General features: G+C 37.8%; 2 protein-coding genes across 2 annotated transcripts in view; both read right to left on the reverse strand.

Moving 5' to 3' along the window:
* Nucleotides 1–10,635, reverse strand: part of LOC145252425 (putative cysteine desulfurase) — a 135,471-nt gene extending 124,836 nt beyond the window's left edge. Inside the window, exon 1 of the mRNA XM_080111819.1 lies at nucleotides 10,423–10,635. The gene's annotated coding sequence lies outside the window, so the exon portion shown is untranslated. The remainder of the gene's footprint in view (nucleotides 1–10,422) is intronic.
* The window catches only part of LOC145252376 (uncharacterized), a 453,386-nt gene that overhangs the window by 138,468 nt on the left and 302,561 nt on the right, over nucleotides 1–12,357 (reverse strand). The gene's annotated exons all lie outside the window — the stretch shown is intronic.

Genomic DNA, 12,357 nt, shown 5'->3' on the forward strand with positions numbered 1-12,357 from the left:
GACTAATTATTTAAAAGTGCCATTGAAATTAATATTCGTTTTAATATTTATCCAAAGGATAAATGAATAAAAAGAAATAAACACACATACACACACACACACACACACACACACACACACACACACACACACACACACACATATATATATATATATATTAAACGTGCCCCTAGATACCAACCTGGAAATTTCTACATCTCGGCGCGGTACATACAGCGCCTAGCCTTGCCAAATGGTCACCCATCTGGTACTGACCAGGTTTAATTTACTTGGAAAAGGAAAAACTCTTATGTAAAAACTTGAGGTCTACTGTATGCTCTGTTTTGTGGCTGCCATTGCACCAACGAAGATTAGCAGTAATACCAAAAAATGGTGGTTGGTTCTACACAAAGCCTTCACCACTATAAACAAATCATCTGTCTGTATTCCCAAACAACTTAGTTGTAGCTGGAGCTTTTTTTTATTTTTTTTTTTTTATTCAATTTTCACCCCAAACAAGGCACAGTGCCACTTTGAAGCAGGGGGCTACTATTAGGGAATTAATTAGCGGGGTCATTATGAAGGGAGAAGAGTAGAAAGATGTTTGTTAACATTACACTTGAACTTCTGCATATCATTGCAGTTGGGAAAGCAGAATCCCGGAAGGGAGTTCCAAAGACCCGCAGTTCTGGGGAAGAAACTATTGGAGTAAAAGGCTTTCTTGCACCTAAGGATCTCCACTGTAAAGGGATGAGACTTAGTAGCTTGTCGGGTTTGTCGGGGGTAGTTACGTCGGGGAGGTACAAGTGTTTGCAGTTCGTCAGAGCATTCACCATTAAAGTATTTGTAGAACAGGCAGAGGGATGCAACATCTCGTCGATGGCACAGAGGTTGAAGCCCAGATGACAGTTCAGGACCTATCAGGTTTGCGACTCTTTTTTGAACCCTGTCCAGGAGCGAGAGACAAGCAGCAGATGCACCAGCCCAGATGTGACAACAGTACTCCATACATGGGCGAATGGTTGCCTTATAGAGGTATAGGATACTGGCAGGCGTAAGTAGTTTTCTAGCACGGTAGAGGGAGCCAACCTTCCTTGCAGCAGCCTTGGCAATGCTCTCAATGTATCTATTCCAGTTCATATTCCCTGTAAACGTTAGGCCGAGGAGTTTAAAAGAAGTACTTTCAGGCAATGTGTTCTTGGCCATTGCTATTGGTGGTAGAGAAGGTTTCTTGTAGTTATTGAAGGAAACAAGCTTAGTCTTAGCAGCATTGAATGAGACCAACCATTTTTGTCCCCATTCCACTACGGATTGGAGGTCATCCTCTAGTGTTTCTGCCATTTTCTTGGATATGTGTTCATTTGTTTTCCCCTCATATCTGTTATAGAGAGTGGTGTCATCGGCAAATATACCCATCTCCGAAACAATATTATCAGGGAGGTCGTTTATGAATATCAGGAACAATAGAGGTCCAAGGATAGACCCCTGAGGCACTCCCGCATTTATGTCGTATTGTTTGGATGTACGTCCGTCGAGGACAACTTTGATTTTTCTATTACTTAAGAAGGATTTAATTACGTTATGAATTCTTCCAGTGATTCCATATGATCTAATTTTCCTTAGAAGACCATCGTGCCATACCCTGTCAAAAGCCTTAGATATATCAAGGGCCACCGCTCTACCCTCCCCTGTTTTATCCAATGAACGGTATATACGTTCAGAAACTACAGTTAAGATATCTGCTGTTGAACGGGCTTGCCTGAATCCATATTGTTTGTCAGTCAAGAGTTTAGCAGCTGTTAGGTGCTGGACTAGGGCTTTATTAACTAAGGACTCAAATATTTTGGCGAAAAGCGGGAGGAGGCTAATGGGGCGATAATTTAGTGGGTCAGTTCTTTCACCAGAATTCTTGAAGACTGGTACCACAGAGGCGGTTTTCCAGCAGTCGGGAAAACAAGATTCGTTAAGGCATTTATTGTAAAGTTTGGACAGAACTGGAGCAACCTCGGCAGAGCATTTTTTTAATAGCACAGCCGGGATGAGATCTGGTCCACATGCTTTAGAGGTGTCTAGGTTTTTTATAATAGCATGTACCTGAGAAGGGGTGATTTTCAAGTCGTCAAGTGTGGCGTCTGTTCGCAGAGGAAAATCAGGGAGTGAGTGGTGTACCGAGTTCAGTGTGGAGTTTGAGGCAAACCGACTGGCAAGCAGATTAGCCTTGTCAGTTGCCGTGCAAGCAACCTCATGATTGTTTGTTAGTGGGGGAATAATTGACTGTCCATTATTAACTACGCTGTTGTAGATTTTCCAAAAATCCCGGGTTCCTAATTTCTGTGCTTCGATGCGCTTTCTGGTGGTTTCAGAGTAATCTGACTTAGCTGTGTCTATCACTCTCTTACAATTATTTCTAGCTTCTATAAACTTCTGTTTATTTGAGCTGGACTTATGTCGGTTGAATCTGCGGAACGCATGCTGCCTTTGACAAATGGCAGCTGCACAAGCAGAAGTAAACCATTGGGGGGAGTGGGGCTTGCTATAGTATTTCCGTGCGGGAACATGTGCTTCAATAGCAGTTTTGAACCATTCAGTGGTCTCATTTGCACACTGTTCCGCTGGAAGAGTAAAGATATTTTGCCATGGGGCATCTCTGATGAGCTCCCTGATGGCTTCCCAATCAGCCTTTTTGTAATACCTCGTTGTTTTGAGTAGTGGGTCTTCAGTTTTAGGGCGAGAATTTAGGCTGATTTCTACCATTATCACAGCGTGATCAGCATTCCCGAGTGGGCTATGGGCATTTGTTGTACAGTCATTGGGAACTGTTGTCAGAAAGAGATCTAGAAGTGAGGCATGTTGATCGTGCTGGTCTGGGAAACGTGTCGGAATTGTAACCATCTGAGATAGGGAATGAGATATAGAGAAGCTATATGTGGCGCTACCAGCTTCGTCTGTGTGATTTGAGAATCCTAGCCAGTTACTGTGGTGGATATTGAAGTCACCAAATACATGTATTTGTGCGCTAGTATCGAGGGAGAGTGCTATATCTATGCTGTCTGAGACTTTGTTTATTAGGGTACAGTCTTGGTTTGAGGGAGAGCGGTAGAGAAAATATAAGTAGCTAATATTGTGTTGCATATTTAGTCTGAAGCACATAAAGGCCTGGCCCTCTGATTCTAGTTTTATTTCTCTAGTTAGGGGGAGGGTGTTTATACGTCGACATCGACGGGAGAGTCGATTATACATCTATACTCCTATAAGTGTGTGTGTGTGTGTGTGTGTGTGTGTGTGTGTGTGTGTGTGTGTGTGTGTTTGTGTGTGTGTGTGTGTTGTTATTCATATTAAAAACCCTTGTCCATTCGTCCGTTCGTCTGTCTGCACTTTTCTCGATAACTACACCTTGGAATTTTTTCAAAATTTTGTGACAAACATTAAACATGACATGAGTAAAAAAGTAAAAGAACAGATTTTCCGGGAAAACTCCAGTTGCCCCCCCCCCAGGGGTGCCTATCGAGTTAAAATGGCTAAAATTGTAACTTTTGTGCTTATTTAAAAAAAAGCTGATGCCTTGGATTTTTATAAAACTTTCTGAAAAGTTGTAACTGATTTCTATATAATTTTGTTTATTTATATAGAAATCAGTTACAACTTTTCAGAAAGTTTTATAAAAATCCAAGGCATCAGCTTTTTTTTAAATAAGCACAAAAGTTACAATTTTAGCCATTTTAACTCGATAGGTACTCCAGGGGTGAGGGGCAACCGGAGTTTTCCCAGAATATCCGTTCTGTTACTTTTTTTAATCATATCATGTTTAATGTTTATACAAAATTTCAAAAAATTCCAAGGCATAGTTATTGAGAAAAGTGCAGACGGGCGAACGGGCAAGGGTGAATTTACAGGTCTACCCTCGTTTTGTCAGGGAACCAAAAACATTTTTGAACCATAAATTCTACTATTAATTAACGAGCATCACAACAAAAAAAAAAACAACAACAGCAAAAGAGAGGAAAGAGAACAAACTACTGCGATGTGTCATCCATACAACAAAATACTAATTGATGAACCGCTAGATAATCTGCTGGGATCATAACATTTTGTTTTTGTGATTTTACTTTTATTCACACCAACGGCGGCATATCACCACTGAAATGAAAGATGCTAATGTGAATTAGGGGCTACATTTATGGGGGAAACCTAAGTTGGGAGATGTGCAACGACATATTAGTTCACATTACATTTAAATTTCTGCATGTTCTTAAATTCAGGGAAATGGTGAACAAAGAGGGAATTTCAAAGGCAAGCAAACGGAGTTATTAGAGTAAAAAGCTTTCCAGTATCTGGGAACCTCTATGGTGAAGAGGTGGGATTTTACTGCTAGTCGAGTTTATTGGGAGTATTTCTGTTGAGTAGACACTAGTGCAGCATCTCCATCGGGGCACATTCCATTAAAGCAAAACAAACACAGGGTTGCAACATCATGGTGATGGAACAGGGTTTGGAGCTAGATAGACAGTATGAAATTCTTTTTGGGACTCTATCTAAGAGAGAGAGACCAGAGGTTGGTGCATCAACCCATATGTGACAACAATACTCCATGCATGGGCAAATTGTGGCTTTATAGAAATATAATATACTCTGGGATTTTTTCTTGACCTGTTGAAGGACTCCACCTCGTTTGCAGCAGACTTGGCAGCATCTTCTATGTATTTATTCTAATTAATGTTACCTATTATTTGACTTATATGAATACTGCAAAGAGCTTCGCCACAAACTTGAAAACAATATTTTGCCACTTATCATGGTCTTTGGCCAGTCCTTTGGTTGCTAGGAGTCGCATGGCAGTTTTAATTCATATTTGTCCGACAACACCACTTTGGTGATTGTCATCTTGATTTTTCTTGAATTAAATCTTCTTGATATGCTTTCTTTACACGCCTGGTATGTATGCAGCATAGTCATGTTGGTTTATGTTAGATCACCAAAGTTAAGTGACGCTAATCCTGGTCAGTAGCAGATGAGTGACTATTGGATATATGAGGTGATCTATGCTGTTTCTCGTGATCATGAACATGCAGATGTGGACTGTATGTGAATCTGATATTCTATAGAAACTTCCTTCTTTGTTAGGAGATAGGTTTGTCGATTTCAGAGTGGCAACAAAGATAAAAGTGATGAAGCGTGCTCTGGACTTTTACAACCAAATCATCAAAAGATTCTGGCAAAAGTGTATTAATATACCCATTTAGGGTGAATACCGTTGTGTTGTTGTTATTATATTTGTGGAGACATATTAGTCTGTACTAGAGAATACACGGGCACAATGCACAACACTTCCAGTTTGAGACATATATGCTTATCTCCCTTATTTCCAGCATTATGTATAGGTAGCGATATCAACTTCCTCTCCTGTTTCTCTCTCTGTCTTTTCTCTTTTTCTCATGGCACAGACAAGAACAGGCGGACTCACGTACTCCGAGTTTGTTTACAAATGCAAACATTTTTAAAAAAATGAAATTTAGTTTTTCCTTTTACGTTAATGCCTGAGCTATGAAGATAAAGCTAAAAAAAAAAAGCTGCAAAGCTAAAAATTAAAACATGAACCAATAGCTATTATGTCACGCTTGTATATTTATAATGCCGTCATTTGACTGGCAAATTTCATTTTTTTTTTAATTTTCACACTTTTGCACCGATTTTCCCTGGCTAAAATCTAAGTATAAAGTTTTGCATGGGTTCGAATACCCTATATACGAAGTTTCATGTGTGATAAAAAACTGACAGAGTAGTTTGGTGGGCAACATTTTTTAAATAAATAAATATGCGCATACGTAAATGTATATAGAAAGATGTTTGTGTTTATTATAACCTTTTTATGCATCTATTACGCAAGTATAAATCATGTAGAACATATGCATGAATATAATTACACATAATAGTTTACTAAAGATGATCATTTGATAAGAAAAGCGAAAAAATCAATAGGGAATAAATTGAAATCAACGTTTAAAAGAGTAAGGAAATTAGCTAGATCTTTTGCAGATGAATACAATTCCACGACCCATATATAAGAAAGTTGTGTTTTCTTTTTAAATAAACAGAAAAAAGGTTTCCCTTTTTTTGTTCTTTTTTCTGTTAGTAAAGTGCAGTATCTGTTCCGGCAGATACTGCAATCAAAGACCATATGTGGGAGCAACCCCACATATCAGACTATTGCTCTTGAGCAATCAGTTTTGGTCAATGTAGGGGAAACCTTTCATACCAACTGTCACTATCCAGTTCCGTCTCGGGGGGGGGGGGCTGGTCCCTCTCCCCTCACTGTTCTCATTAAAAAATGGCCTTGTGCCTAATTTGCTCAGTGGGGAAGCAAATAAATAATTAAATAGAAAAAGGGTTTGCTTTTTTTCTGTTGTTCTTGGCCTTCCGGCCAGGATCAAAATGTTTTTCTTCCCCCCCCCCCCATCTTGAAGGAAATCAAGTCTAACACTAACATCCCCCTCTCACTACCAATTTTTTCTTTTCTCCCCTGTCTAGGACACAACCCCCTCCCCTCCATTTAGAGGCTGCCAGCGAAACCTTGGTTCCTTTACAAACCAGAGTGAAACGGGTGGTACGGGGTTGAGAGGGCCTTATTAACCACGTTTTTATTTATTTTTTTTTTTTTTTCCTTTTTCCCCAATCTCCCTGGACACAAATGAAATTTTTATTAATATTGTTATCTTTTTTGTATTTTTTGCTATAAATAAAAAATGTTTTAAAATTGGGTGTAAGTAGGAACACCCACCTCCCCACACACATACATAAATACAAATTTAAAAAAGGTAAAAAATTTAATATCTCAAAGTGTAATATCTGTTCCGATGCTAGTCTTAAGATAAGTTGTCTCGGTCAATGGAGGGAAAACCCTCTATACTGGGACAATTATTATTTTTGGTCCCAACCAGAGTGCCTCTTTTTCCTTTTTTTCAGGGAGCTGGTTTAACCCTATATTAAAAACGACCTTGTGTCACATTTTGCTTTGGTGGGAAAGCAAATAAATACTAATAGAAAAAAGTGTTTTTAATATGAATATCAATACACAATATATATATATATATATATATATATATATATATATATATATGTATGTATGTATGTATGTATGTATGTATACATATATATATATTGAGTAAAATGATTGATAATTTATAATTAAAATTAAAAATTAAACATCGGTTTCAAAAGGAAGGACAAACAAAATCAATAAATTGTACGATCGTTTCACAAACGATGTTTATATTGAGACAGACAATACGTCTTGGACAATAATTTTATCATTTGATTTTATAAAACAAAGTCTCCTCATCAGCAAAAAGAGTGGGTGGGGGTTTAAAGACACCCAAAATAAAACTAGCATTTTTTAAGTAAGGCAGATATACCTTTTATTCGCCCGCCTTTAAACCCCGTAAGTATCATCGTCAATCCATTCATTGGGATGTTTTTAAATGTAGGTTATGAATGGTTGAAATGGTTATTGATATATATATATATATATATATATATATATATATATATATATATATATATATATATATATATAAGAGCAAACAGTTAATAAAACATGTTAAAAACACTTTGAAAAAGAGTTAAAAACATATTTAATCTGAAAAGGAAACACTTGATAAGTGGATAGTCCTTAATCCGCGGAGTTTCGAAGAAATACTTTTCTTCTCATCAGAGGGTAGGAATTAGCAAAATGTGGGATCGGATTTTGCATACAAAAGTATTTGATGAAACTACAAGTAAGTCAAAGATCTTACTTGATAACAAAAAGTGAAACAGAGGGAATATGGTGAATAAAAAGGTGATTACACGTGAATGGATAGTCTGGTGAAAGGTAAATAATCCAATGACGGTAAAATCCAAAAATATAACTCCAATAAAGTTAATTGGCGATTAAGGGTGGATTTTTTGGTCTTATAAATCCAAAAAATCCAACCTTAATCGCCCTTCAGGACTTATGGCACAGTGGATAGAGGCGTCAAGTCTCTAAGGTTCCAGGTGAGGATTGTCTGAAGATAATGGTTTCAATCCTACTCCAAGCAGGCGAAAGGATTAGTTATGCAAAACGTGGTGAGACAACTTATCTGGTCTGCCATTATCGGGTTCGAACTGAATGGTATATTATTTTATTTTATTTTATTTTGTGGCAAGACAACAACAACTATGGAAAGCAGTAATTACTGTGGATACTGTTACAAGACTCAGCATTCCTACCCCGTCACGGTTAACCACCTGAAGAAGGCCAGAGTATGAGTTGGCCGAAACATGGTGAAATAATAACTATGAAGATGAGGATAACAGTCCGCAAATAAATAAATAAATAAATAAATATACAAGCTATTCATCTCAAAGGATTTCAATAAAAAATAATAAAATATATAAATAATATATATAAGAAAATGCCTATAAAATTCTACAAGAAAATGCCTATAAAATTCAACAAGAAAATGTCTATAAAATGCTACAAGAAAATGCCTATAAAATTCTACAAGAAAATGCCTATAAAATTCAACAAGAAAATGCCTATAAAATGCTATAAGAAAATGCCTAAAAATTCTTCAAAACTGATGAAAAGATCAGTGTTAATACTTACCACAAGACTGAGATATCAGGTATTGCCATGGTATAAAGAAAACTACCCAATGCTCCTGCCATACAGCTAGAAAAATACAAAATGCTTTGCAAATTCAACTTAGCAATTTGGGGGAATCATTTCATAGCTACCTTCTAACTCCGATCTAAACCTTCTGAATTGAGACACTTTTGACAGGGTATGGCATGAGGGTCTCCTCAGGAAAATTAGATCATACGGTATCACTGGTAGAATACTTAACATAATTAAATCCTTCTTAGATAAGAGAAAAATCCAGGTTGTCCCTGACGGTCGTACATCTAAACAATATGATATAAATGCAGGGGTGCCCCAGGGTTCTATCCTTGGATCCCTATTGTTCCTGATATACATAAATGACCTCCCCAACAAAATTGCCTCTGAGATGAGTATATATGCTGATGACACTACACTCTATGGCAGGCACGACAGGAAGACGAATGAACACATTTCTAAAGAAAATGGCAGAAACACTAGAGGAAAACCTCCAATCTGTGGTGGAATGGGGACAAAAGTGGTTGGTCGCATTCAATGCCGCCAAGACTAAACTAGTTTCATTCAATAATTACAAGAAACCCTTTCTACCACCTATAGCAATGGCCAACGACTCTTATCTGAGAGTACATCTTTCAAACTCCTTGGCCTAACGTTCACAGGAAACATGAGTTGGAACAATCACATTGAAGGCATTGCCAGGGCCGCTGCAAGAAAGGTGGGATCTCTCTACCGTGCTAGACAACTACTAACACCCGAAAGTATCCTGTACCTCTATAAGGCCACCATTCGCCCATGTATGGAGTATTGCTGTCACATCTCGGCTGGTGCATCTGCTACTAGTCTCTTGCTCCCTGACAAGGTTCAAAAGAGAGTCGCAAACCTGATAGGCCCTGAACTGGCATCTAAGCTTCAGCCACTGTCCCATCGACGAAATGTTGCATCCCTCTGCCTTTTCTACAAGTATTTTAGTGGTGAATGCTCTGACGAACTGCAATAACTTGTGCCCCCACGACGTGAGCACCATCGACAGACCCGACAGGCTTCTAAATCCCACCCCTACACTGTAGAGATCCCTAGATGTAAAAGATCTTTTTACTCCAATAGTTTCTTCCCCAGAACCGCTAGACTTTGGAATTCCATTCCAGGTCCCTGCTTCCCCAACAGTACTGACGTGCAGAAGTTCAAGTGTAACGTGAACCGACATTTTGCTGCCCAAATCCCTACATAGTACCCCAGTAGTTGTTGCCCCTGATAGTAGCGCCCTACACCAAAGTTGCAATGTGCCTTGTTTGGGGTGAAAATGTAATAAAAAAAATGTTTTTAAATAGAACATGAAACAGCAATGTCGACTCTAAATGTCGACCATAAACATAATCCAGAGGGGTTAAATCTGATCTAGAAGATGGCTATAAACGTGATTCCCAAAAATTGCTAAACTTAGATCTATAGAAATATGAGAGTGAGTGAGAGAGAGAGAGAGAGAGAGAGAGAGAGAGAGAGAGAGAGGGGGGGGGACTATTTTTAAAAAATATCTATTAATAACCGATTCTTAAATATTTTCCTCCCCGAAAGAGCAGTATTAATGTAGAGTAAAATCCCACACACCCAAAAGCGACCATCTAAGATTGGGATGAAAAAAACGTATTGCCTCGATCTAAAAGGATTTTTGTTTTACTGAGCGAGGATGGAAAAGTGTAATATCAGAACAGATACAACTCTTTGCTTCTAGTGAAAAGGAAATTGAAATATTGAAATGAGACGACATGGACGTAAATACAGATTTATAAAATTGAAAAACCTACCTTCACTCTAATGTGTATTCCTGTATTTCTTTTTTCGATTGATTGTAAGACGTTCTTTTACTTTTTTTTTAACCTTAAAGCGTGGACGAGAAAACGATTATTTCGTTTCTTTTCCCTTCGTTTGTCAACCACGGATTGAAAAAGGAGTCGTTCGTTTCTATCTAGATCCGATTAACATGTCCCACATTTGTAAACTAAGGATCGACTTGTGACGATAGAGATCCGGAAAGACGTAAATAATAGATTAGAACAAAAAGAAAATAATAAATTTACACACAATTGGAAAACACGGCATAGACACGGTGAAACAGTGAAACACCGGTTCTTATTTGATTACCGAAGTTAAGCAACATTGAACCTTATCAGTACAAGCCAGATGGGTGACCATTTGGGAATAACTGGCGATGTATGCAGGAGAGTGGCGACAGTTCCCATCAAAAAAAAAAAAATGCAAAAAAATCTCGCCTGATGCTCATTTGACTAAAAACTCGAATTTGATATTCTCTAGAAACTTCCTCCTTTAGAGGAAGGTGGCATCACCAAGATATAATTGGAAAGCGAGTCTTCAATGTCCACCTTATGAAATAGTAGTCTGAAAATTATAATTAGTGAAAAAAAAATATTTATATTGCAAAAAAAAATAAAATATTATTCTACAAAAACATAAAATAAAAACGTAAATAATTAAACAAACAAAAAATATATACCCCCACCCCACCCATGCAACACATTGTATTGCCTACTAAGAGCTCTCAGATGAGTCGTTACAAATGATTGCTTACTAATAAAAACAAATGGTGTACCCTGGAGTTTGCATGACAGTAAGTCTCCTCAGATTTCCAGTATTTTCACTTCCTTCAGTCTCCATTGCAACACACTTTGCATTCTCGTGCCAGCCGTTTACCATTGATCTGTCTGGTAACAGTCAATAACTTTCTAAGGAATTTGAGTGACAATAGGCTTTCTAAAGATTCCAGTAAGTTTTACTTACTTCCACTCAAATTCTTGGTAGTGCTTTTTTTTTCTTTTTTCTTTTTTCTTTTTTTTTTTTTTTAACACTCACATTCACTCCTAACACGACATATCGCCACTTGGACGTAAGGGGAAACTATTTGGGACTATGCCTAGGAATATTAAACAAGATCTTAAGATGTTGGTTTACGTTACATTTAAACTTCTACATATCAGTACAGCCAGGGAAGCAGGTAGCAGGAAAGCAATTCCAAAGTCTAGCTGTTCGCGGGAAGAAACTATTAAAGTAGAAAGCTTTCTGGCATTTAAAGACCTCAACAATGAAGTGATAAGATTTTGTTGCTAAACGGGTTTATCAGGGATATGTATGATGAAGAGACACAAGTGTAACGAGTACATCAGAGCATATTCCATTAAAATATTTGTAAAAAAGGCAAAGAGATGCAACATTGCAGCGATGGGGCAAGGGTCAGAACTTTGTTTTTGTGTGTATGTTGTAGCGGAGTCAGATGATGCTTTTTTGAATCATTATTATTATTGACACTTATCTCGACATTATTCCCAGTCGTCCTGGACTTCTCCTTGCTACTGGGCTCAAACAGTGCCGAATCAAGAGAGGTGTGATTGTCTTTCGAAGCTGAACAGAGGCATCGATCGATTATTGGCACAATAGTTTTGATGAATCATTATCAGTGATTTCTCAATAGCAAGAACAAGTGGTGTTCTCTGGAGTCCGAGTGACAAGTCTCCACAAATTTCCAGCAATCTTTGCCTATTTTGATAACCATTGTAAATGACTTTACATTATCGCATAAGCCATTTACCATTGGTTTTTTGCTGATAATTACCATTGGTTTTTTCTGGAAGCTGAGTGGCAATAAGCCTTTCCAAGATTTCAGATCTCTGCACCCTTTCAGAAGCAGTTTTTCTTCTCGTCCTCCTTGACCTTTTATTAAGATTTTG

The sequence above is a fragment of the Euprymna scolopes genome, chromosome 29 (genome assembly GCF_053919585.1).
Source record: "Euprymna scolopes isolate OS-2025 chromosome 29, ASM5391958v1, whole genome shotgun sequence".
Classification (NCBI taxonomy): Eukaryota; Metazoa; Mollusca; class Cephalopoda; order Sepiida; family Sepiolidae; genus Euprymna; species Euprymna scolopes.